Below are 27,282 nucleotides of genomic sequence, written 5' to 3'. Positions count from 1 at the left end.
AAAGGACACAAAAGTCAGTCAGCAGGAGGTTTATCCAGCTCTTTTCAGTCGCACCAGTCTGAGTGGACCGTGTGATCTCTGTCCTGTCATTTAAGAGTAATTACTCTCACTGCATTAACGGATCTTCACCTACTGTGCTGTCTGAATAACGCTGCACAGGGTGACTGATGGAGAGCAAGTTGGCCCAAGGCGGAGGTGTGTGCTCAGACCAATTTTCTACTGATGTCAGGCTAAAAGGAAAATAGTCTGCTATCCAAAAATCAGATTAGAACAATAATGATTTTATCAAAACAAACAATCTTGCTGGAGCTGCTTTAAGAGAGACAGTTATGCTCATTTCCAGCTCCATACTAGAGAAGTTTTGTATGATTCACAGGTCTAAATAATTCTTTTTTATTATATAAACACACACACACACACACACACACACACACACACACTGGCTGGCCTCATTATTTGAAACATTGCCCAGGTTCAGGTTAACCATCTACCACTGCAACAGTACTCACAGTATACTGTTTTGTGCTGTATACCTTAAAAAAAAAAAAAAAAAAAAAAAAAATCTAATATTTTTCAAATATCACCCCAAACTGATCTTTTCTCACTACAAATAGTCCTAGTAGGCTGGGGGCATGCTAGCTTAAACTGGAACAATTCACATCGTGTCAATTTATTACTTAAATGAGTCTCACACAAAACCTTCTGATGGGTGTGATGGAGTCATCTTTGTCTTTCAATGTTTCATCTATTTCTATAACTATGTAATTACACAGCATTTCATGCGGTTTATTGGTCTGACACCTGGTAGCAGTTAGCCACTTTATCTCCACCTTCTTGCAGCATTATACCCTATCCAAGGCTGTTAATAAGATAAGGAAATTAGGCAATGAATAATAAATATGTAGACACTTTGATTGATTACAAAAGCACATAAAAAAAAAAAAAAAAAAAACAGGGGAAAAGTAGGGCTGGGCAATTAATTGAACATTCAGAACCTCATTAATCAATGTAATCTTGGCCATGTTGGTTACTTTGTTTCTTTTTCCTGTTAATAATTCACCCATTATTGTACTACTGTGAGTTGTCACATAACTCGGCCTTGTCAAGTCCAAGCAAATCATCCATCCATTCGCTTCCGCTTATCCTTTTCAGGGTCGTGGGGGGTGCTGGAGCCTATCCCAGCTGTCATAGGGCGAGAGGCGGGGTACACCCTGGACAGGTCGCCAGTCCGTCGCAGGGCTAACACACAGGGACAGAAAACCATTCGCACATTCACTCCCGCATTCACACCTATGGGCAATTTAGATTTTTCAATTAACCTATCCCCACAAAGTGCATGTCTTTGGACTGTGGGAGGAAGCTGGAGGGAACCCACGGAGGAGAACATGCAAACTCCACACAGAAAGACCCTGCTGGCCTGATGGTGGAATTGAACTCGGGACCTTCTTGCTGTGAGGCAACCACCGTGCTGCCCCAAGCAAATCAATAAACTAGTTTTCTGATGTATGAATATACCCAAACTTTCAATCAGTTCTCCAACAGAGAGAAGCTTGAATTCATTCCCCAAAAAAGTGCTTCTGCTTCCCCTCTGCCCGACTCCCTGATGTTTAATAAGGCATGACTGAGGGAAAAAGTTATCGAAAACAGCACACAAGGATCACAAGTGTCACTCTCTCTCACACACACACACACACACATAAACACAGACACACACACACCCCTGCTGATTCATGGCTCTAGGAAATGATTGCTTAACTTCAAACGCAGGGTGAGCCCATTTTGTTGTAACTGTAATAATGTCCTAACTTTTGTCACCTGAATAAAAAAAAATGCTCTGTAAGAGAAAGGAGAGAGCGGGGTGGGCAGAATAATATGTTAAAAAAAACAACAAAGAAACAAACAAAAAAAAAGCAGCAGTGCTCTCTGTAAAAACCACAAGACAACCCTGAAGCCTCTTTGACTTCAGTCGGCTCAGAATTCAGACTGCTCAGTGCAAACTGTGACAAGTCTCACCAGGGTGTGTGTGCGCGTGGTTGTGTGTGTCTACATATGAGAGAGAATGAGAGAGACTCAGGGAAGACAGCTCAATGGACCAATTGTGTTTGCTGGCTTCCTTCCCAAAACCCCATCTGCATCCTACACACACACACACACACACACACACACACACACAAACATGCAAGGAAAGATGCACATTCACACAAACACACACACACACACACAAAGAAAAAAAATCTAAAGAATTCTCATCAGCTCCTCAGTTTTCAGCAGCAGCCACGGCAGGTCACTTCTGCCGCCCAGAAGCAAATTTCAGAACAGGTGAAAACTCCCCACATTAATGCCACAGCATCTAGGAAGGGATTAAAAGAGCCCGTACGCACACGGTCTACTGAAAACCTGTTGCTCTAACAAAAGAGTGTTTACTGGAAAGGTACAAAATTGTGCACCACCCGCTGTTTGTCATTTATTAGAAAACAAATTACCACCACACTTCCAGTGCTGAGAAAATGTCCACCATGTGGAACATCTTTGCCCGAGGGGAAAAAAATCGAGTTTTAAGCATTTAAGCTTCCTGCTGCTGCGATTTACCACAGCTGCAGCTCAACAAACCCTGGAGAGGAAAGTAAGAAACTCCTGCCGACCGTGCCAAACAAGTGAAGTCTTTCTTCACTAAAGCTGAAACAATTTGATAGTCACACTTATTGTGAAAACGCATGTGCCAAACATTTCTGTTTCTAGGATTCATTGATTTTTCTGTGCCGTATATGATAGACTGCTAGCACCTCAGACAATAATCAAATATTTAATATGCATAAACCTGATCAAGGCGTCTCTGAGGTATGCTGCGTACTTCTGTTGCCAGAGGTACTAATGGAAATCAATATACCGAAAGAGTCATTATCTATCCATCTATGACTAAAATCTTATATAGGAGGCGGCTCTGGAGGAGGATTTCAAAAAGTAGGCACGTGAAGCTCGCTCGGGAAGGGAACATGTAGCCAAAAAATAATCAGTGAGGCCAGTTTGTGAAACACTTCATAGGAAAAGCAACTGTCCACTCAGTGTCAGTGTCTGGGCTGAAATGTCTTCTTAATGGTGTTGCTTCAGTTCTCTGTGGGTTTGCGGGCATTCATTTACATACAGCTCTTTTAAGGTCCATATCGTAGAGCTCTGCAGTTCAGCTGGGCCATTGAAACATCTTGATTCTTTAGAGTCCCCGCTGTGCTGTTATCACTGTCCTGTTCCATGATCCATTTCTGGACAAGCTTTAGCTTCTGGACACGTGGCGATACAGCTGAAGAAGTCTTTTTTTAAATTGTATGGCTAGAAAGCTAGCAACAAGGCTCCGTGGCCTTTTAGTTCCTACGGAAGCAGTAAGGGTGTGCTGAACCTTGATTTCCACTTCGTAGGAAATCTACGTCCTAACTTCCAACATAACTGGAAACCCCTCTCAACTGTTCACTGCATCCTTCCACGCCATTCAACTTGTGACGGGCTGCGTCGACCCGATGTGGACTGTGTGCATGAGATTGGGTGCAAGGTTACAATGTAGGTTTAAAAGGAGTTTCTGGTAACATCATACATTACACCTAAATTTAAAAAATAATAATCAAAAAATGAATTAATTAGATTTCCTGCTTATGGATAACTCAGGCGTTAGTTTGAACAGGACTGCAAAGAGTCCTTTGACAACTTTCTTTGACTTTGGGTGTTCTTTAAATCTACTGTTGTACCTTTTATCTTTTAAGACACACACGCACACACAGTCTTTTTATATTGTGTTTGAGGGGTCAGAGACTGGACCTTGTGTGCGTCTGTCCAGGATAACAGCGGGACATGAAAAGGGTGGGATAAAAAAAAGGTGAGAGCGAGATAAGGTGAGAAAGAAGACATAAAAGAAAGCTGGAGAGGTGATTGACACTCACTGACAGAAGCAGCTGGGGCTGAAAAACAAAAGGCTGGGGATGCAAACAAACCGCGGCATCCTGTACAACCATGTGGTTTATATCCCTGCACCATCTATCCTTTGTCTGCTGACCGAGCAGCACTCAAGTCATAACAACCTCGACTTTATGACATTACACGGCCAGAAGCAGAAACTCAGGTGGCTCTGTGGCTCGACGTGTAGAATACCTGCCCCGGGTTTGAGCCCTCTCTGGTTTTCCTTTGCTCCCTTCTCTCAGCACCTTGCTGCCTCTGCCTCGCTCTCTCTGTGCTGTACAATAGAGGCAAAACGCCAAAATTAAATAAATAAAACACAGACACACACAATCACCAGTCTGAAAACAAAATGTTCTCTTCCAAGCCATGAAATCTTTTCAAAATGTCACATTTCTACATGGCGGCAGTGATTATCCAGCGTTGTGAAAGCTGCTTATTCCCCCCGCTGTTAGTTGGTAGGAGTTGAAACAAATGACTCCCGATAATGGGTGAGTTCAGGTTCAATTTTCAGAAAAAAGGGAAGGTGCTGCTGGAGACACCGAAAGACAGGAAGCAAAAAAAAAAAACAAAGACAGCGAGAGGGAGAAGGAGAAGGAGAGAAATGTCAAGCGTGAGGGTGAAAGATGAGGCGGGGAGGGAGATGGAGTGAAGTGCTGAATCATCTGAGTGTGTTTCAGCAGGGGGGGGGGGGGGGGGGGGGGAGTAGGTCAGAGTGGTTGGGTGCAGCGGGTGGGGATGTTAAAATCCCCAGCTCACTTGTAGTAACTCTTTCATCAACTACTTGTTTCCTCTCTTTTCTTTCCATTCACCGCCCCCCTCTTCCTCCATCGTGTCTTTTATGACCCCTCCTCCTCCTCCTTCTTCTTCTCCCTCCTAACAGTAATTGATTGTTCCTACTCTACCACCAGTGGAGGTCTGTGATTACTGCCACCAAAAAGGGTTTCAGATTGCGTTAAGCAAATCTGCCCTTCATTACCATGTTCATTATGAGAAATCAGTGAAAACTGCAGCCCCTGGCGTGTTTTTTAAAGATATATTGCAGCACAAAATGCAGAATTTTACTGTCAAAGTAATTTTGGAAGAATTTACAATTTTGGAAGAATTAAGATCCTCAAAGTATGTTCGAGCAATCCGTGGTTTACGTTGCTGATAGCAACTGATATCGCACGTTACCTCATACCATAGGAGTGTGTGTGTGTGTGTGTGTGTGTGTGTGTGTGTGTGTGTGTAAGGGAACAAGAAGGAGCTTTAAGTCTATAAATATTTCCTTTGCCATACAAGGAGAAAAGTTTGCGCTTAAAGTCAGAAGGGAAAGGTGTGCTTTTTGTGGATGTGGCTTACATATGGATGTTAGAAAAAGCGGCACATAAAGAGTGTGTGTATGTTGTTCAGTGTGCAAGTTTAGGACAAAGTAAAGCAACATCAGGTCCCTCTATAAGGCTATGCTGCCACATCTACTGCGAGCATAGAGGTGTGCACATTACTCTTTACCGTCTGTATGTTCTATTACATCCTATACTCAGTGATCAGCTTTTTAAAGCAGGTTTTCTCTTACATCGATGTATTAATTGAAGTTAAGATGCTCCTTTTAGGCAGAAGACTTAAAAGCTCTTGTTGGATGTATGATTTTTGACTATTAACACAACTTGAATCTGTTTCATCTTCCGCTCATCTGTGATGCTAAACTCTTCGTGATTCAACTTGGTGCTGGGAACAGTCCTCTGATTTTAGCCCATATTGACGTGACAGCATTACACTATTCCTATATCTGTAGCCTCAGTTTCCTGAAACCTGGTGTGGTCTTCTGTGGTTTGTAGGCCATCTGCTTCAAGGTTTGACATGTTGTCTGTTAGTAATGAGCGGTTATCTGTTTGCCTCTTTTTTGCTCTTGCCCTTTTACTCTGACGTCAATAAAGCATTTTGACCCAGTAAACTGCTATAGTTCATCTAATAGATGATTTTGTGAGGAAAATGTCAGTAAAATACTCAGACTTGCCCATCTTCCACCGACAGCCACACTTAAATCACACTTCAGAAGGTTGTGTTGACCCAAATTGCTGCCGTATGATTTGCTTCCATTTATAAGTACTCAAACAGGTGTAACTGTTGAATAAAGTAACTGGTGAGTTTATAAATCTGTGCCATTAACCAGTAAAACCCTCGGCATAGCTAATGTAAAATTGTTGGTGAAACTTCCTCGTAAAGTGTGTAATCATGCCGCCCTGTTCCATGTGTCTGTTCTAGTTTTCGTGTATAATGTGACACATGTCTTCTTCTATCTGTGTCACTGACACATGTAGCCCTGATGTGACCTCTTTGATGTATGCACGTCACGTTTCTGTGCAAGTCCTAAACGCGGCAGGATCGTGACACAGCTCCGGCTTGTGTTACCGTAAAACTGTACCGACAAGTTCAACAGGCTGGAGTTACAGAAGGGGAACAGATGTAAGGCCTTTAATGAAGGCTAATTACACACCCAGCTCTTGTTCTGTAGCTTTTTCTGGCACACACACAAACTTTTTTTTTCCCTTCTTTGAAACAAATTGCTGCTCTGATCGTGCGGCTCTCCCCGAGGACATTTATGTGTCTCATTTTGAGTGATGACCTATAGTTTTAGTAACCGGACTGTGACTTATTACAGACATTTATCAAACCGTTTATATGACCTGCTGTGGGGGTTTATGGGGGTTGTTCTGCTTTGAGAGTGTATTGTTCACACTTTGGTTCAGTTATTATGAAAATTTGCCGGAGGACTCGTGGAAGAGTGCTCATCATCCCTTCTTATGTGTGTAAATAGGTTAAACAGCTTAAAACTGCCCTTGAGCTGAGTTGTTTCTTTTTTAAAGATCATATAAATTGATATTTGGGCAGCACGGTGGTTAGCACTGTTGCCGCACAGCAAGAAGGTCCCGAGTTCAATTCCAACATCAGGTCGGGATCTTTCTGTGTGGAGTTTGCATGTTCTCCCCGTGTTTGCGTGGGTTCCCTCCGGGTACTCCAGCTTCCTCCCACCGTCCAAAGACATGCAGCTTGTGGGGATAGGTTAATTGGATAATCCAAATTGTCACTAGGTGTGAATGTGCGAATGAATGTGAGTGCGAATGGTTGTCTGTCCCTGTGTGTTAGCCCTGTGACAGACTGGCGACCTGTCCAGGGTGTACCCCGCCTCTCGCCCTATGACAGCTGGGATAGGCTCCAGCGCCCCCCGCGACCCTGAAAAGGATAAGTGGAAGCGAATGGATGGACTATCTAACAGTACAACCAACCAGTTACGACAATAACTCCCAGCATGACCAACAAAACTAATCAAGGCTTTGCTCAACAACCCTAAAACCACTTCACCATCAACTGATCATCAGCAAAGACATTATAAAATAGAACTCAAAGAATCCTGTCGAGCTTCATTTATTCTTCCGTGTTGGCTCTATAGATCCTACAAAGTCGCCTACGCAAGCAGTCGATGCCTTAGCCGGCATTTATGCGTGTGCGTGGTGTGCCTGCGCTGCTCTGCAATTTTGGGCCCAAAAATACTAGTTGGCAGCGGAGTTTTCTTTCCTTCTTTCTTTGGATTGATCCGCTCTCTTCCAGTTGATTGGAAAAATGTTGGAAGCAGAAAAGTCACTGAAGGGAAACAACCGCACCAAATGAGCCGATCACACCCATTACATCACATTTTACCTTTCCTTTATTTGTATTCATGTAGCACTTTTCCAAACAAAGCTTAAATGCTACAAAAAAAAAAGTTAAAAAATTTGAATATATTAAAAGGGAATTAAAAACAGCACACACAATACCAAGAGGCAGATTAAAAACATTAGATGTCATGAAAAGAAACACAATAAAAATCGGTTTTAAGAAGAAATCTTAAACAGGCTACAGAGTTTGCCCATCTGTGAGTTTCACCATCGCAGAGCACAACCTGCAAAGGCTCGATCACCTTTCATGACTAAACAAAACTTTGGGACCTATGACGAGGCCACGCTTGCAGCCAGGCTCATAGGAAGTCAGCAGTCCTGCTTAACTGCAGAGATGTCAATTGTCCCATCTCTTTGACCTAAATAGGCCAGCAAGGTTGTGCGTCGGTTCGAAGCAGAGCCTACACGCAGCTTTGCAGACCATCATCTAACATGTTGTTTGTTATTGTTCGTTTCACCAGGAGGCAATGCATTTAAAAAACAACCTGCAGGCTTTTTAAATGGCTTCCCTTTTATGTTTGTGCTGTTGTTGGTCCTTATTTTCAGTTCCTGCCCAAAGTCATAACAGACAAAGAACTTCTTTGTACTGAAGTGAGAGAACTGAGCTCCTCGTGCCTCCTTTTGCTCCCTTTTTTTTATCTTCGGTGAATTTTTCGCGCTTCTCCCTCTTCATGGTGAACTCCTCTATCATTCTCGTTCCTGTGCAAACCCACTTTTCAGCCAATCAGCATTTGATCTGCACATACAATCATCACTGTGGTCACTGTTGACTTGTGAAGCACTTTGCTGGAGCACGTAGGCTGTATTTGCAACATACTTCAATCTGCATAGCCAGACACTTTACCGTGACCCGCATTGATGATCCAAACTGAAAAACATGCACCAATCATGTTTACACAGCAGAGATTGCTGTATGGTGGCAAATATATCGATTTATTATGACATGAATTAGCCCAGCTTTTATTCAGAACTCTGGTAAGTTGAAGACCGTGGGAGGATTCTGGACTTGGCCACGTAATGTTGTTTGCTGTGCTCTCCTGGACTGCAAATACCACGGCGGTGGTAAAAAAGGCCCAGCAGCGTCTTCACTTTTTGAGAGTGCTCAGGAGGAATAACCTGGAGGAGAGGCTGCTGGTGACATTCTATAGAGCCACCATAGAGAGCATCCTAACGTATGGCATAACAACATGGTATGCAGGGTGCTCAGTTGCAGACAGGAAAGTACTGCAGAGGGTCATCAACACAGCCCAGAAGATCACTGGCTGCTCTCTGCCCAGCCTGGAGGCCATTGCAAACTCTCGGTACCTCAGCAGAGCTGGCAATATCATTAAGGACTACTCTCACCCCAGTAATCAACTGTTTGAACTATTACCGTTAGGCCGACGGTACAGGTCACATAAAACCAGGACAAACAGATTCAGGGATAGCTTCTTTCCCAGAGCTATCACCGTAGTAAATAAGCACAAAACAATTGAGCCTGCTTAACTATATCATACTTGCCACTGTCACTATATTATGCTGCTATTCATACTATAGCATGAATGTTGCTATTCTGTATATATCGTACTTATTATTGTTTGAGTACTTCGGTTGTTTTATTGTACTTTTTATATTTTATATTTATATTTATTATTGCATTCTGCACCAAGGGAGTGGCACTCCAATTTCGTTGTACCTTGTACAATAACAATAAAGGCTATTCATTCAATAAAGGCTATTCATTCAATAAAGGCTATTCATTCATTCCTTTCTAGCAAGAATCCATGAAGATGTGGGAGAAAACAGTACTGCATCTACACGGGAAGGGTCGACAGTCTAAGTTCAGCTACAAGTTAAATAATTCAGTGTCAGCGAGCGTACAGACATTTTACTTTCAACACCAAGATCCAACAGCAGAGCAATAACAAGTTTAATTTCATTTCTAGTGTGCTGCTGTGTGAGACCTCAGTGATCTGCCAACAATAGAAAGCCAGAGTAAAAAAAAAAAATTCTCGGGTGCCACAATTTATCTCAATCCTTCCATTTGAGTTTTGAAACTATAATTCCATTTTGCTGTGCTCATACATTTTAATCAGTCAGCTAACAGTATCTGCGCACGCAGACTTCGCTGCCGGCTCTTTACGGCCGCAGATCCTCGTGCCCGTGAGTGAATCATTCACTGGCAGGGTGGGACGGTGAACTCTGGCCCTCGAGAACGTCACTCACTCCGCATCTGCCGTGTTGTTAATAGCTGACAGGTGAGACGTGTGTATCGGGAGCAATCAAAGCTGACGGACAAAAGGTGGATGCTGCTGTAAGGAAACAGTCCACGTATCCATGGAAAGAGGATGACGCAGACGCAGCTTCAACGAGGACACCACCCGAAAAACAAGTATTCAAACCGCTTCCCAGAGCTTGGCGTCAGGCAGCTACCTGCAGCTCTAACAGCACATTTGGCCTCGTCTCAAACATGACATTACACTCCAGAGCTTCATAACATGCGAGTGAGATGGCATTAAACAATCCATTTTAAACCTAAGCTAAGGTGTGAGATGGCTTCAGCTATTCTTAGCCACTCTTGATGGGGTCTGACATAATCACGTCTGCTCCACCCCCACTGAGCTGAAAGCACAGATAAATCAAACCTACCTTTTAAGGCAGAAACGCACAGAGAGGCACAATGCCTGCTGGCCCAAGAGCTCGGGGTATTTTGTTACTGTGGTTTCCAAAGCTCTGGGTTAAGGCCCCAAAGTGGGTCACAAGCCTGCTTATGGTGGGTCTCTGCATGCTTGAAACATTGTATCGTGCTGTCTAATTGACTCCCAGGGTGACTTACTGAAATTCTGGCATACTTCAAAAGAACAACCAAACTAAATAAATAAAAAACGAAAACAAATGGCACGAGAAAGAAAGCATGCGTACGGACAGATAAGAGTGAGAACGCAGAATCACAAAGAGCAAATAATCTTGAGGGGAAAAGAAATGATGGAGAAGGAGAGAAATGGAGGGTGTTAGAGGCCGAGGGAAATGAATACACTCCCATATGGCTTGTTGGAGGGAAAGTGAAATATGGCCCGAGTCAGGACAACACGCACGCACACACGCACACACACACACACACACACACACACACACACACACACACACCTTTGTGAGAATGTTTCAAAGCTCAGCCTGCAAATTTACAGGATAAAGGAAACATTGACTGCTGAAAGTATTACAAATTACCTCTAAATTGTGATAAGAACAATTCTGTCTGTATTTCTCATTATTGCTCAGCCTGCACAGTTCACCCTTCTCACACACACACAGAGTCAGTTTACACTGATAAACAGTAAATGGGCTGGCATCACAATAGTGCTTGTCTAGACTTTTGCGCCACTCGAGGAGCTTCACGCTGCAATCCACACTGACACATTTACACACACATTCATACACTGTCTGTGACACAGAGCGATACATGGGGGAAGTTTGGAGTTCTCAGTGACACTTCGGCACGGAAGCTGGTGCAGACAGGGACTGAACCACCAATCTGCTGATTACTGGCTCTCCTTTAGCCACCTCAGTCCTCCGTGACAACTGTGGAGGATTTACAGTAAATCCATTGTTGATGGCTGAAATTAATTAGCTTGGCAGGTTGGTTTCAATTCATTTTCACCCATAAAATTTTAAGATAAATATATAAAAAGTCATGAGTGGGATTCGGCGAATGACTTCAATCACTTAAGCCCACATTCAATCATATTTTTAAATTCTGGACTCTAGTAGAGCAGGTTTGATTAATTCAATTAAAAATAATCTTCATTTATCTTTTACTGGGCTTTTGTAGAGCCCCAGAGTTTATCCACTGTCTAAAACTAGCTATTTTAGCTCCATTAAGGCGATCCTCCTTTGGGCCTGCATTCTTGCCTGATATCTCAGTCACACAGACTAGTCTGTGACCGCCCTGAAAACCTCCAGTCGCAAAGAAGAAATGTTTATTCCCTGATTAGTTGACAATTGGTTGCTGGCAATCAAATTGAAATTTACTCCACAACCCCAGCCACACAGGGCTGGAGACCGGCATTGGTTTGTCACTGGATGAAACTGGTTGCAAAAGGGTACCAGCAATTACTTCCCAGTTACTTAGGGAATTCACAATCTTCCCTAACGAGCAGAGGTTAGCAGGGAGTCACTGACTGGTCATTAGACCTGCATGAATAGGTTCCGAGGTGATATACTTATTAAGTATATAACACTTATTATAAAACTTAATAAGTATATCACCTCTATATGCCATGCTGCAGAGAGAGGAGGAGAAAAAGAAAGCGTTTAGACGAGTCTGAAGCCTGAGCTTCTGCTTCACAGGATTACAAAATGTACAGAGCTCATTATTTCAACAAGTTTAAAATGAGCACCAAGAGTTGAAAGAGGATAAAACTGATTTCTTCACGGTGGACAAAATTTATTAAAAGGAAAAAAGAAAAAGGCATAAAAGCTAAAGCTAAAAACTTCAAATGTCATGATATGACGCAAAGTGTCCTTCAGCTGAGAACCACAATTAAAAAGATAACGATTGGAGAATACTGTGTGACACTGAGCTGAAGAACTACAGTGTCATTCTATACATTGCACCGTATTAATGCAGCAATGCGAACTTAGCCTTGTTTGATACAGTATGACCCTTGAACTAGGCAGTAATGCTACTGTGCACATTACACACAGTTTAATGTATTCAGTCCAAGCTGAAGCGTCTGCTTTTGTAAAGGGGGGGGGGGATTCTTCAGGTTTAGTGTTTGCCACTCAACTACAATGTTTTCCAGCAATGCTCATATTCCTGACTGGACCTGACGGATACAGCAGCTTATTTGCAGCAACAAAGAATTTCCTACCATGAATCACTGCGCATGAACACACAGTTACGATTGGCACAGGTTCCACAGTCCTAAGTCAGCAGAACTAGAGGGAGAAGCTGTTACATATAAACCTCTGCTGGCATGAACTTTGGACAGAGTTTGTGTTAAAATTGAGGGTTTGTGTTAAAACAGAGGCATACTTCAGCGTTATGTTAAATGCAGCTATTTTTACGGGACCGCCGACCAAGGTATGCATCACCAGAGGAGCATGCCGTACGGTCTGTTTTTAAACACCCGACTAGCACCGCTGTCTCTGTGGGCTTTTTATTTTTTAAATGATGTGATTTTCAGACTTCAGATTTTTAACCACTTAAAGGGATAACTCCTATTCTTGCTACTTTTGAGCTCCCTTTTCACTGTTTTACTTTGGGAGCCTGGATTATCCAGCTCAGATACAGACACTTGACTACGGATGAGTGGTAATATTATTTTATGAAAGAAAAAATAAAAATCAGATTGCGTAATACATCGTAAAAACAAACATCTACTAACGCACCCTTGTCATTTCGCCCGAAAACTGCTTTAAGACTCTTTATGTATGAACGTATTCGATTCTAACATGATGTAAATACAGGAATTTAATTTTGGACAGCAGGAAAAATCTTTCCGACAGTCGTTAACATCTGTTATTCTGGTTAAGAGCAGTGAGAAGGAGCTGGTAGAGCCGAGTCAGCACCTCTGCTTCCTGAAGCCCATTTCAACATACTGCAAAAAGACACTTTACAACCTTCTACTATTGGCCAATAACACAGCGAACTTTATAGCGGAACCTTTTTTATAAGCGTCTCTGTTCAGCAGTGTGTTCACTTCAGCCTCTCAGACAGGGCCACGAGGGTGGAGAGGTGATGAGAAGCAGCAGCAGCAGCACTTCTGACAAAGTGCTGTAATCTACCTGCAAGCTGCACAAGCAGCTGCACCCTATTCTCATCCACAGTTAGGAAACCGGTCGTGTCTGTATTTCCTTCCTCGTGTGCAACACGAAAGACAGCCTCATTCATTCAAACATATCTTTTCAGTTCAATTTTTTTCATATAGCACCAAATCACAGTCGCCTCTCAATGTGCTTTACAGTGTAAAGGTAAAGACCCTAAAACTGAAGACAGCAGTAAAAGAGTAAAAGCATAAATAAAATGCAGATTAAAACAAGAAAAATCAATTAATGCAACATCTGAGGGCCAGAGTGCACCGTGAGCACTTTTAAGAGAACAATATTTTAAGTGAGTACAGCTAAAACAAATGCCAGTTGATTATTAAATGGCCATAATGTGATGCAGAGTGAGAAATTAACACCTCCTACAAAGCTCTGTTATAAAAAAAATCTCTCTACCCACCACTTTGGCAGGTGGCCAGACATTATTTGGACACTCGGTCCATTTCAAAAATCAGTTTCAGCGCAGGAGGAGCCTCTCTGCTCTTCAAGGTATCGTCCGGGTCTCGGTCACTTCTTTCTTTCTTTCTTTTAATGAAGAAATAATTGGGCTGACATCTGTATACAACAACCTGCAAGGTTTGTTAGAGCAGCTCGTAACAAAGTGTTCACACAGTGCACTGAATAAAAGTCTTCTTTCCCGTCACCCTCAGGAGATCCTTCATTTTCCTTCGTCTTTTCACTTCCATCAGACTCAATCACATCTTCTTGCTCACTAACTGCTAGAAAGAGACTTCTACAAGGGTGAAGGATACAGGATTGACATTAGCACCCTAATGTGGTTTCAGGCTTTTTGGTGCTACAGCACATCAGAGGTAAACCAGCTCATCAGTGTATTCCATAATAAATGAAAATAATGTGTTAAGAGTTTATTAAAATGCATTAATTGAATTAAGTTTATGATAAAAGACCATTTTTCTAGTGTTGTTGGGATGTTACTGAACCAAAAACTTACAGATATCATATACTGTAGTCTAATGTTCTTGGTGTCCTCTTTGATGACTTCTGATCTCTGCTTTTGATGTGGTTCTTTTTGGCACCGTCACATGGTGATCTCCAGGTTCTCACTGGGGTGGTAAAGTGTCAGTTAGCACCTAAAATTCTGAGGCCATGGTTTGCAGGTAGAAAAGGGTGGAGTATGCACTCCCGAGTCTAAGATGAGGTGCAGAAACCTCCATGGAGGTCTTGCTCACGACTGAGGGGAGAGTGGAGCGGGAGACTGACAGACAGAATTGTGCAGGATCAGCAGCGATGTGGGTGTCGTACCGATCTGTAGTCGTAAAGAAAGATCCAAGCATGAAAGTGAAAGTGTCACTTTCTTACTCTGTGGTAATGAGCTCGGGGTAGTACTTAAAGAATGAGGAGAGAGACTCAGAGTAGAGCCGCTACTCCTCCACATCAAAAAGAGCACGGTGAGGTGGTTTGGGCATCTCCTGAATGATGGAGTCTGGGCTTGTCCTACTGGGAAGAGGCCCAGAACACACATGAGATTATATCTCTTGGCTGGCTTTGATATCCTTCAGTGTCCCCGCCCTGGAAGAGCTGGAGGAGGTTCCCAGAGCAAGGGAGATCTGGGTTTCCTTACTAAGACTGCTGCCTCCGGAAATCCAACCCAAGGAAAGGAGCAGGAAATGAATAGATAGATTAGTAATACCTGAAAATGACAGCTATAGTGTACACAGGTATGCTGGCGTGTTGGCTGTCTCATTAGAACCAAATCATTATTGACATTTAAGTGACTTCCTACATTATTTTTACTGCATCGGCTTCCTCAAAATGCCCACAGCCTCACTGGTCCAATATGCAAAAAAGATTAAAGCAACTTTATGTTAGTGTTGCTATAATTTCACTTTAATCTTCTAGTACAAACGACTGCTTGGACTAACTTTTATTTACTGTAATATCAGCTCACCTCGTGTCACATGATCGGGCGAGTGACTTGCTGCTTCACTCTCTGACTTTTCTGATATTAAGAGTCATGCTTGTAACAGGGTCACAGTGTAAAGCTGTGCTATTGATTTTGATAGATAAAGTGCCACATCCTCATTGGCTCACATCCTTTAACAACTGATGGTAGCTAAACCCTTCTTAATCTGCCAATTGTGGTTTTCTCTTCTTGCTTTTGAAAGCAGTTGTTAGCAGCTGACATCCCAGTTTGCTTTCTCTCAGTCGCCTTTCTGTCTTCCCTTTATGATGAGATGCACATTAAAAGTCACTTACATGACTCATCATCTAGGTAGACTAAACCATTGTGCATCGTTCGTAAGGGGTGAAAGTACCATCAGACAGCCTTCACTAGTTTTGGGGATCAAAGTTCAGACGCTGGACTGATTTATTTAGATGGTTTATTTCTCAATAATTACTTGGAAAAATAAATAAGAAGAAAATGTAAATAAAAACAAACTTTTCATTCCAGGCCTGCAATGGCCCCACCCACCAATGAGGCCCTGCATAGTCAGTCCCGCTTTTGACCCCACCATGAGGCCTCTCGTCACGATAAACCACAGCTATCCACTGACTCTCTCTCACCGCTTCTCTGTGTTTCACTGAGGTCAATGCATCATTGGGCAATAATACATTTTAGCATCATTATTAATTAACGGCATAAAAAACATCTGATCTTAATTGGAGACAGTATTTCTTGCATCAAATTGGATTTTTAATCTCCATGTCAGCAGTCTTTAAACAAAATTAATTTACTGTTATAATAACTGTGATATTAGTTTTCCAGATGTTCCCCAAATATTTGAAAAAGAAAAAAAAAAGAAGAAGTTGCCTGCAGCTCATTTGGGGCTGAGGAACGATGGCAGCATCGGGATCCTGTTGCCCAAATGTGACAGACCTCAAACCGCACACATCTACTGTAAACGCTTACAGATGAGGAAGAGCTGGATGGCTACAATAAAAGTAGCCCAAACCCCAAAACTAAAATCTAATCTACAAACCTGACACACACGTCCCTGATAAGAACGCAGTTTTTCTTCTATTTCCTTCAATTTTTATATATGTCAGAGATGCATACATGAATGAATTTACGGATAAGATCATAGACGGAAGTTCTTTACTCTTAAAAAGGCAATTACAGGTTGAGAAGTCAAACTAAACATATCAAAAAGAAACGGTAGCGCGCTTCGCTCGGGCAGCGTCTCAGTTTGAATCCAGGAACGGAAGGCATTTAATTCAACAGGGTTAAAGAGCAGCAACATTAAAACAGAAACATCAGAAAGCTTACAGATGATCTGAGTCCAGATCGTTTACTCTGCAAATTTATGCAAAAATATAAACACGGAGCATCATTAAAACATTATTACAGTCCAGTGCAGCAGCTAAAATGCCATAAAGGGTTTTTCATTTTGTTACATTTCCATTTATGTAATACCTGTAAAATATATTTGAATATCTCTGACACAAAAATATGGGCAAAGGCTAAATGGCATGATCGTCTGAGCTCCACATCAGGCCTGTTTGGATAGCATAGCCAGACAACCAGATTACACATTAAAGACTTGCGGTCCTGAAAACATCAACTTAATGTTGTGACACAGCTTCAATCTCTCTGTGACATACTGAATAAAAGAGGAGGGGGGGTAAGGGGGGGGGGGGAGCTGCTCTCTTTTCTCTTGATGTTCAAATAAAAACCAGCTCTTTGAAAAGCTCTCGTCTCAGAGTTGGTCCCCCGAACAATGGATATCTTCATTCCTTTCAACTTTTCCGTAAAAGCTCGTTGTCTGCCAGCGAAAAGAAAATCATCATAAGGAGAAAACAATCCAGTTTTGGAGCACACACGCAGATGCAACATGCTGTTGTGCTGAACCACAGGACCCTACTAATCACCGAGGGGGGCAATACAAAAAGATGAAAACAGACCTTATACCACAGATCAGGTTGTAATGAAGCTATCTGCCAACAGACGAATAACCACTTTAAATCGACAGATATAAACTGCTTTGCCACTGCAGTGCTGTTAAGAAAGCTTTTTCACTTTTTTTGATGGCCATCACTTTTTCTCCTTGTATCACCACAGCTGTCTGGCTGTTCCCTGCAGTCTTTAGTCAGGCTTTCAGAGTTTACACGTCATGACTAACCCCTTCTGAGTGGGATAAAATAAAAGCTGCTTTTCCACTTGTATCATCAGTCTTCTTCTTCCATCTCTCCATAATCACTCCCTTTTCTTTGTCCTTTGGGAAGGATTTAAGCTCGTTCTTTACGAATGCTACGCCTATCAGGAGTTTCCATTCTCACGCGGCACATGTGCAACTTCAAATAATAATTTATGCTGGCTCGGGGCTTTTGGGAAATGAAAACCACAGTTTACTTGACTCCATGTATAACTGGCAGTCAGCAGCGATCGGTAAGTTGAAATCTTACTGAATGCTTCAGCAATATGATTCGGAAATATTTGAGTGGAATTACACAATCAGAAATCAGACACACAAATAAACTGTCAGACGGTAAATGTAGCGTACTGTAAGAAATAAATATAAACACAGCCGTGGGCATTTATTTATTTATTTTTTGACAGAAAGAGCAACTGTTGCTGTGGTGAATGCTGCAAAAGGTTTATGAGAAGTTTCCAAAGAAAGCTGTTGGGAGCTTTGTGTGTTTGTCAGACTTTGAGTATTTATCTAAGGGAGGCGTAGTTTTTTTTTTTTTTAACTGTGTTTAACGAGCGGAAGCTAATGTAAACTCCAGTCTAGTAACTCCAGGTGGTGGAGCTTCTAAGAAGTGGCAAAATAATACAGACAGTGGACCTGGTTCAGTGAGGCTCAACTAAAAGTCCAGCTGCTCACGCCTTTCTGTGGCATGTTTTATACTTATCACTTAAGGATAAATAGGCAAGATAAAACAGCCGTGACAGGTGTATCCGCCTATTTTTGAACAAAGATGTTTCCCATCATTCAACACTTCACAGGCGTGCCACTAGATAGCATCACAACAGATGATTATAAGTGCTCTCCATCATCTACACACACAAACAGGCAGTTTCACCTGATTGGACAAATGCTTGAAGAGGGCTGCCTGTTCCTAAATTTCATTGCTGGCCCAAATTGAGTACCTTATTATTTACAAACTTTCCACCTCATTAGAAAAGTAGTTTTCCGTTTATTTAAACGGGAAGTTTAACTTCAAATCACATTTTTCCTGCTCCAAAATGGGGAACATTAATCTAATGTGTTTTTTCAATGGACAGAGAAAAACCAGATTTCCTGAGAAGAGCGTGCAAACTCCACCCAGAATGGCCCAGGTTCAAACTCAGGACGCACAGTGGTGTCATACGGTCACACCGAAATGTGTTTCTGGAAACATTTGATGTGTTATGCTGGATTCATGGTGTCTGTTTGTGTAGGTACTTAGCTACACAGGGTGAAGGAATACAGGGGTGCTTGTGTTCAGTTCTTTAAAGAACCAGAAGCACTTAGCTCAGTGTGGATGCGTGGGTCAAATGCTGATTGGTTGAAGAGTGGGCCGGAACAGGAAAGGCAGTGAGAGCAGAGGGTGAAGCGTGAAAGAACATCTGAGATCCTAAAAACATCATGAACAGCACAGAGAGTAGCTACTGTGGACGGTTTTCATTTTTTTGTACACCGAGTTTCACCTCAGCTCTTTGTGTGTTATAACTTTGCTCTACTCTATTACAAATGGCCTGTATTTGTATAGCGCTTTTCTAGTCCCTAAGGACCCCAAAGCGCTTTACACAATCAGTCATCCACACATTCACACACTGGTGATGGCAAGCTACATTGTAGCCACAGCCACCCTGGGGCGCACTGACAGAGGCGAGGCTGCCGGACACTGACCACCACCATTAGGCAACGGGTGAAGTGTCTTGCCCAAGGACACGACGACCGAGACTGTCCAAGCCGGGGCTCGAACTCCCAACTCTTGAGCCACGATCGCCAAGTAGCCTACAAACTGGTTGTTCCACATATTTTTATGTGGCCCAGATGGCACTAAACAGATATAGTATGCATGTAACAGTCCACAAAGCTCTCCGTACAATCAATGCATAACTATCTACAACTATGCTGGAGCTAAATCATCTTTGTTTTTGAGTTGATCCAGAGTTTCTGGATCCTCGTGTTGCAATGCAAACTCAGATTTGCCTACAAGCACAGTGAGATGCTACCAGAGTGTACTGCACAGCTCAAAGGTTTGAGATCCAACTAATTTTCATATTAGATGAAGAAAACCCAAGTAAATATAAAATGCAGTTTTTAAAATTATGATTTCATCTATTAAGGGGGGAAAATATGCAAACCTCCCTGGCCCTGTGTGAAAAAATAATTGCCTCCTAAACTTAATAACCGATTGTGCTACCATTGGCAGCAACGACTGCAGTCAAGCATTTGTGAATACTGGCAACGAGTTTTTTACATCACTGTGGAGAATTTTGGCCCACTCTTCTTTGCAGAATTCTTTTAATTCAGCCACACTGGAGGGTTTGAGAATGAACGGCCTGCTTAAGGTCACGCCAAAGCATCTCAACCAAACTTCATTTTGTTTGAAGTGTTTTTGGGCAAATGTAAGACAAGCCTTTATGTTCTCTCTCTCTCTCTCTCTCTTTATTGTTCAATGGTGAACTCTGATCATAACAGTGGCGAGTGAGGCCTGCAGTTCTTTAAATGTTATTCTGGGTTCTGTTTGTGACCTCTCGGATGCATCAATGAGCTCTCAGGGAGTGAATCTAACGCTCTTGGGACAGGTAGGTATGGATAGCTTTTTCCCCTTAATAAATGAAATCATCATTTAAAAACTGCACTGAAATACACTGTATTTACTCAAGTTATCTTTGACCACTATTGACATTTGTTTGCTCAGAAACATGTAAGTGTGACAAATACACATAAAAAGTAACAACACTAAGAAATCAGGAAGGGGGCAAATACATTTTCACATCCTTGTATCTGTGGATGTGTTCTGCTAAAGCAACACTTTCTCTCCTGAGACTCTAAACGTGTAAGCTTAACGTCATTAAAACTGCTTTGGTTCAAAGAGTGTTTGTATTTGACTGTTCCCTCGGAAAATAAACCCACAAAAAAACAGTAGTGACACAACTTCTTCTTTGGTGTTTCTATTTCCACCCCGAATCACTTGAGCACCTGTCAGAAGTGATCATTATTTAAAAAGAGAGCTCAATACTTCAAACAAAAACCGTATATCTGAAAAGCATTCGGTACCCAGGGATTCCCGGCTTAATTTAAGCCTTTTATCGATTGCTCTATGGAACTGCATTTAGTTAGTTAGCAATAACAGATCTGCACGCTGGCTGAAATTACATTGTATTTTGGCATTATAAAAATATCGAGCTGCCTCAAGTGGTTTCAAAGCCACAGGTCTTTAAGCTAGATGATTGTATTGCAGTTATATAACGCAGCAGGAACTCCAACGCGTTATCATTATTATGAGGGACGCAGCGTGTGTGCACGCAGATTTCCCTAAATCTTATGTTACAGATGCTGGTCTGTTTACGTGTGCATGCAGTGTTGTGTCTTCAGCAGACGGTGCGGGCTCGTGCGCAGCGGAGCAGAGGTCAGCGTCTTTCATCTGTATATGAAGACAAAACACAAGTGCGATCCAACATCATCGCCATCTTCGCCCTCGCCGAAAGCGTGATTTGCCTCTTCTCCATTTTTTTCTTCTAGCGTTTCCCGCTTTAAAAACAACAAAGCGCTCAGAGCGAGTGAAGCAAAGCCTACCCTCGATGAGAGACAGACGCATTGATAAAGCCGAAGTTTGAAACAGGCACAGACAGGCACAGGCTGAACGCCTACAGCTGCAGATAGCAGAGACTGCAACTTTCAGTCAGCCGCAATCCCCGCTGAGCTAATTCATTTAGGTTCGCTGGAGGAATAACTCTTTCCAAAAGGCTACCTGCACATCTCAAGGCCCGATGCACCTTTGGGTAAAAACCGAGCTCCATAGCAACTGTGTCGATGTGCGGATGAATGAATCTGGCATTACTGTTTACAGCATGTGTTTGTGATTTGCTCCCACACAGTCCCTCTTCTGCTTTTCCCCTGTTCTGTCACTAATTTAAGACACACAGGTTGAACTGTTTCGATAGGTGCGTGTCACAGACTTCATCTTAAGAACAACTCTTTGATAAATCCAATTACCGTCTGTCTGGAGCTTTTCTCCAACAGATAATAACTTCCTTAATAAAGCCTGCGTTTGCTGCTTTTTCCTGCAGTGCGGTGCCACCCTCCTCTATCAGCCATTTAGCTCTGCTCGCACCCCACTGATTAGCAGGAAAACAAGACTTGGTAAGAAGCTGGCTCCTCGAGAGCTGGCAGGAAGAAAAACCTTCTTAGGTCTGTCCAACAGAGAAGACTTTAATGGGGTATCCTGGTGAGGCAGCAGGCTCGTGTTTGCAACATTATCCTCCTGTGTGCAACAATGCACTCGCAGATATGAGGGTTTGTACCACATCCAGCTGCTAGGAGACTCCTGAGGTTCCCTGCCTTAGTACATACTGTAGTGAGTATTGGAAAAGGAAAGAGTACCCGCTATGCTACAAACTAGGAGAAGAGAGATTTCACAGTTATTATCACAGAAAAAGCAGATTTCTTTTTCATTTCCAACTGTAGGAGGCTGATAACACAAATTACTACACTTTTCCAGAAATAACAGGATAATACTTTTGAAGTACAAATGAGGTTGTACAACGTTCATGGGAGGGTAGCACGTAGCAGCTTCCTGTCAGCTCCTCAGTGCTGACACTTTTCTGACATGTTGATTACACACTGCAAAACAAAGACGTCATACGCATAGAAGTGGAGTTTGTGCACACCTGAATCACATGCACGCCCCCCTTTTTTTCCTCTGCTCTGTGCCTCAGACATAATAATCAGCTGTGATGACACCGAGTATTTCCCTCTCTCCCTTCAAACAACTCGGCTCAATACAAGCAGACTCGCTAATGGCTGAATATTAAAAGAAAAATCAATGTTCCCTAAGATAGACCACAATATCTTTGATCAAAAAACAACAGGAACAAAGGTTTTTCTATTGGAACTGTAAGATTTCAGGGGGGGGGGTTTGTTTGTTTTTGTTTTTTTGCTCTATCAAATAATGCAGACAATTTGTCAGAGATGGCCACATTAATTTTTGCCTCCAACAACGTGATATTAGCTTACAGGCACTGATGCTGTGCTCAGAAAGTCTTTAAACTGTCATACACGAGCCGACAAGAGACACATTCTTCCAAATACGGGACTTTTCAGCTGATAATAGAGGAAATGCTATTTGCCAAGAGCTTTGATCTACACCACAGTATCATGATAGAGCTGAAGAAGCCAGCTGAACTAATTCTTCTGGCAGAGACGTGGTCTTTCAGATTATTCAAGAGTGGGCATTTGAATTAGCTGCCATGATAGTCCGAGTCCTACTCTTCATGCTGGCAGGATGCTGAATTCACCTCAAGGTGCTTGTGAGCACCAATAACACAATAACGTGTAGCTTGTTGGATGCAAGCAGTATGTGTTACAAATAAGAGGGGGTGGTGAGATGCATATAAATATCTTGTGTTTTTGTGAGCTAGAAAGGTTGCTCTGAAGTCTCACGCTGCACCACTCAACACTGCATCGACATCTGCCGGCTGCCCTTATCTCAATTTAATTAAAAACGTGACCCAAAGAAACACCAGCAGGTACCGAGGAAGTCACTGTGACATTTTATAAAGCGATTGCAGGTTAATTGGCAACACTTTGCAATCAGCACTTTGAGCTCTCTGATCATAATTATTAAGCATTTTATGTGTTTTTAAACACACTTCAAATGCAAAAAAAAAATTATGTGATCCTGATTAATAAGAGCAGTTACAAATTTCAAAATCACAGCTAAGAAAACATCCATGGTCTTGTTAGCAATTTGCTGCCACCTCCATTAGTCTCTTCTTATGTCACAAAGAGGTGACATACAGGTTTAGCCACTCCCTGCATGAGTCTACTCAAACACCAACCAGAACAAGTGTTTTATGGCCATGGCGGAGAAATGAGGAGAAGGCTTGATAGCTGCAGCCTTCAGGGGCACTACTTTGTAGTTATATACACAGTTTAACACAGGGTCTGTTTTGTATTGGTGTAAACAGCCTTTCAGCAAATATAGGCTGAATAATAGCCTTAGGTAAATGCATTAAAATCATATGCTAATTAGCAATGTGTCCATCTAGCTTTTGTTTATTTAACCATGAGAAGCTGCTGGCTCCGGGTTACAGCATGCTAGTCTGATTAAAGCTATAATACTGAAGAGATATGTCAAGTTAGAGGTGTCACGATAGCTGCGTACTGCATGATATTTGAAACTAAAAGATAAGTGCCATTGATGTACATATAATGTAACTACTTTTTTGTATAAATTTGTAAAGCCCAGTTCAATTCTTCTATTTTATTTTTATTTTATTTCATTTTATTTAAATGTCACCAAATCTCCACAAACGTCACCTCAAGCCTCTGCATATTGCAAAGTAGCCTTAACCGGGGATTTACAGCTCTGTGGTAAATTTACACCATAGGTACACTGTAACTGCAAAACCCTCTGAAACTCTGCGCCTTAACCTCACGTGCACCACACCAGAAACTGTCGATTCTTCCTGTGCATTTCCGGATACTTCTTCACCACAGTTTTTGAATTGATTAGTAGAGAACAGCAATTAATCCCTCATATATAAGAAAAGATATTTACAGTACCAGCAAATTCCAAGGGACATTCACAAAAATCAGAATAGATGTGAGGCAATGTACAAAGATGTGGAAAAACTTGAGGGACAAATGTGTTTCTCTAAAAAAAAAAAAAAATGACCACAACAAAGAGCGAGGACCCAGAAGGCAAGAGAGTCCCAGCTTTCTATTTAATGTATTGTTACTGCATATGAAACATGATCACACAGTAATTAACACATAGAACTGCCCCCGAAGAGAAAACCCCAACCATCAGACGATTACCACCCCCGTCAGCAACACTTGGGGACAGTGGGGAGGAAGAACTCCCTTTTGACAGGGAGAAACCTCCAGCAGAACCAAGGTGGGGCGGCCATCTGCCGAGACCAATTGGTGGTGAGGGGAGGACAACAGGACAAAAGACACACTGTGGAAATGCAAAGTGGTGTATAAACATACAGAGTGAAAAAGAAACATTGCATTGTGGGAAGGCTCCAGCAGCCTAGGCCTATTGCAGCGTAACTAAGGGAAGATTTAGAGTCACCTGACCTAACGTTAACTATACGCTTTATCAAAAAGGAAAGTTTTAAGCCTGATCTTAAAAAAAGAGAGTTAATGAACAATATTAAGGTTTAACTTGGATAAATTCTCTACAGTATCATTTTTGTGAAGCCAAATGCTGACATCAGGAGAGCCCCGAGTTGAAATAATTGATTACATCTGCGGAAAATTGATTTTTCCATCTTTTCCTCCATTAATGGACTGAAACCGGTGCCCGAAAATCACTAATAAACCCAACTGTGGATTTGGGGAATTATTGCACACCGGCCGGTAACTGTAAAATCTATGAATGTGTTATTCAGTTGGTTACAAAAAGCACATCCATGAAATTTAGTCAATTTTTTGAGAGTCTTGATGAAGCGTCGAGTCCATTTATTATGGAGTTTATTCCATGACAGCAAAGCGGGGGAGAGAGATCGTTAAATGCATCCGCTTTCTCAGACAGAGGGGGGGGGGGGGGGGGGGGGGAGATGCGATGGAAAAACAACACTTCACCTGTGAAGCACCGCTTTTGTTTTAACCAGATTAAATGTCCCTCTGTGTAAAGGCACCAACCAGGTGGAGGCCATCATCCATATTAATGCCACCTGCAACCCAACGCCAGTGAAAGTTGCTTATTGTGGAGTGTTACTTTGACCCCTCTAGGAACTTCAAATACACACAAACACACACACACACACACACACACAGAGTGAGGAAAGCTATCAGCCTAATGGAAAAGTAAAAGTGCTGCTAGGGTTGACTGATGCAAAGCAAACACAGAGAGACAGATAGGACAAGACAAGAGAAAGGTGGGATACACACAGGACATTCACACACATATACTCACACACACAGCCTGGAGAGGTAATAAAGGCAGTGTACTGTGCACACAACCACCCATGCAGACCACACCTCACTCACTCTCACACACACACACACACACACACACACACACACACACACACACACACACACCAGAATTCACTGACTTACATTAGCACACAGGTACACACACACACGCTAGGTGCTCTCCCAAGGCAAAACCCAGTGTCTCACATCTATCTCAGAAGATAGGTGTAAGTTTAGCTGTGCCGTGCCTTACTCTTCATGAACACCTGGAGGTTATTTAACCTGGATTATGTACTGCTTGCATATACGGGCCAGATACTGAAATCCATGGCTCCTAAACATGCACAGAGTCACCCCACCAGCTGTGATGTTTCACCTTTATTGTCCGGTAGAACAGACAGCTACATGTCTTCAGGTTATTATAGAAAATCTAGTCTAATAGCTGCTCTAATGGAGGTTATAATGTTCAGGTTTTTGTCAAAGTGTGTGTAGAAGTGTGCCAGTTCAACTGTGTGGTCATTTTGGAGGAGGCAGTTTGGGTTCATTTGCACTGCCTTATATTGAGAGGTGCTTCTATTAATACCAATACCAATTATCTTCTCTATTGATTAATCTGGCAGGTCATTTCTCAAGTAATCTTCCGATCCATAACACCAGACCTGAGCTGGCCAGTTGGAGAGGTGATATCTTTATGCTGTTGCCCAAGTCAAGAACTCAAACATTTTATAATATGTTAGGAAAAGGAGAAAGCAGCAAATTCCCATATTTGTTTCCCACTAATTATTATTTTTCATTATTGATTAACGTGCTGAAGTTTGGACTGTCACAGCATCTAGTGACTTTATCCGGACAGCATTCCTGGACCAGGACGTGAAAAAGAGAATTTTGAGGAACTTTTAAGATTTTTAAACTAGAAAAGTCAGAATATTTAATATCTCCTTTCATCTCCAAACTCTAATATTTAACCCTCTCTGATAGGCAAGAGGTGGACAGAATATGAGCCACATAAAGATAAATCTCTGGAGATTCACCGCAGGGCTGATAGACCGCGCTGCATCGGCTTAATTCAGTGTAAAAATGTTTTAACAAGGCAGCACTGGGGGCAAGCACTGGGGGCAAAGTCTAAAATCAGAAGAAGAAATGTGTTTTAAAGACGCCGCTTTAAAAGAAAATCTCCTCCTGACAGCACAGTGCACGTAGAGCTTTAACCCGGCGTTAATCTGCACACTTCCTGATCTCTGCCTAGTTATCGGAGCAGCAGCAGCTTGTGCTGACGTGCTCTATAGGCTAACCCCCACCACCACCGGTACCTCCACCTCCCCCGGCCCTGCGAGCCAGGCCAGCAGCCTTATATTAATTACAACCCCCCCCCCCCCCCCCCACCCCGCATGCTTGATTCCGCTGTCACATCAGCCGGCACCGGCACCGTGAAGTGGTAAGCTGGGCTGCCTGGTGCAGACGCGCTCCGAGCCCCGGCACAGCGGGAGGTCTGTGTACGCCGACAAGCCAGGGAGCGAGCGAGCCAGCCAGCCCCGCTACCCACTGCCCTTGTCCACACTCATCTCCAACCAAATCAATGCCTCGCCACTGATACAAGCAGGCCTTTTTCCCCATTTTTTTCTTTAAAAAAAAATCTAATTCCTCTCCGCATCGTGCAGCCGCAACCCCCCCGAGCCCCCAGAAAGGAAGAAAAGAGGCTCAACAGCGCCGAACCACAGCGCTCCATCTTCGCTTTGTCCTGGAAGAAAACCTCCACACGGACAACAAAAAAGCAGTCGAGGAAAGGAAATCCT

The 27,282-nt window shown here is 42.6% G+C and overlaps 1 protein-coding gene and 1 long non-coding RNA gene across 5 annotated transcripts in view; both read right to left on the bottom strand.

Moving 5' to 3' along the window:
- galnt2 (UDP-N-acetyl-alpha-D-galactosamine:polypeptide N-acetylgalactosaminyltransferase 2) overlaps nucleotides 1-27,282 on the bottom strand; it is a 68,854-nt gene that overhangs the window by 41,041 nt on the left and 531 nt on the right. The gene's annotated exons all lie outside the window — the stretch shown is intronic.
- Nucleotides 549-27,278, bottom strand: LOC146525831 (uncharacterized). The gene is made up of 2 exons (XR_014875164.1): nucleotides 14,212-27,278; nucleotides 549-14,172 (listed from the first exon to the last, which is right to left on the bottom strand). It is a non-coding gene; the product is annotated as an uncharacterized LOC146525831 (long non-coding RNA).

This window comes from Neolamprologus multifasciatus, chromosome 1, assembly GCF_963576455.1.
Source record: "Neolamprologus multifasciatus chromosome 1, fNeoMul1.2, whole genome shotgun sequence".
Classification (NCBI taxonomy): Eukaryota; Metazoa; Chordata; class Actinopteri; order Cichliformes; family Cichlidae; genus Neolamprologus; species Neolamprologus multifasciatus.
This window is presented reverse-complemented; position numbering and strand designations above follow the sequence as displayed.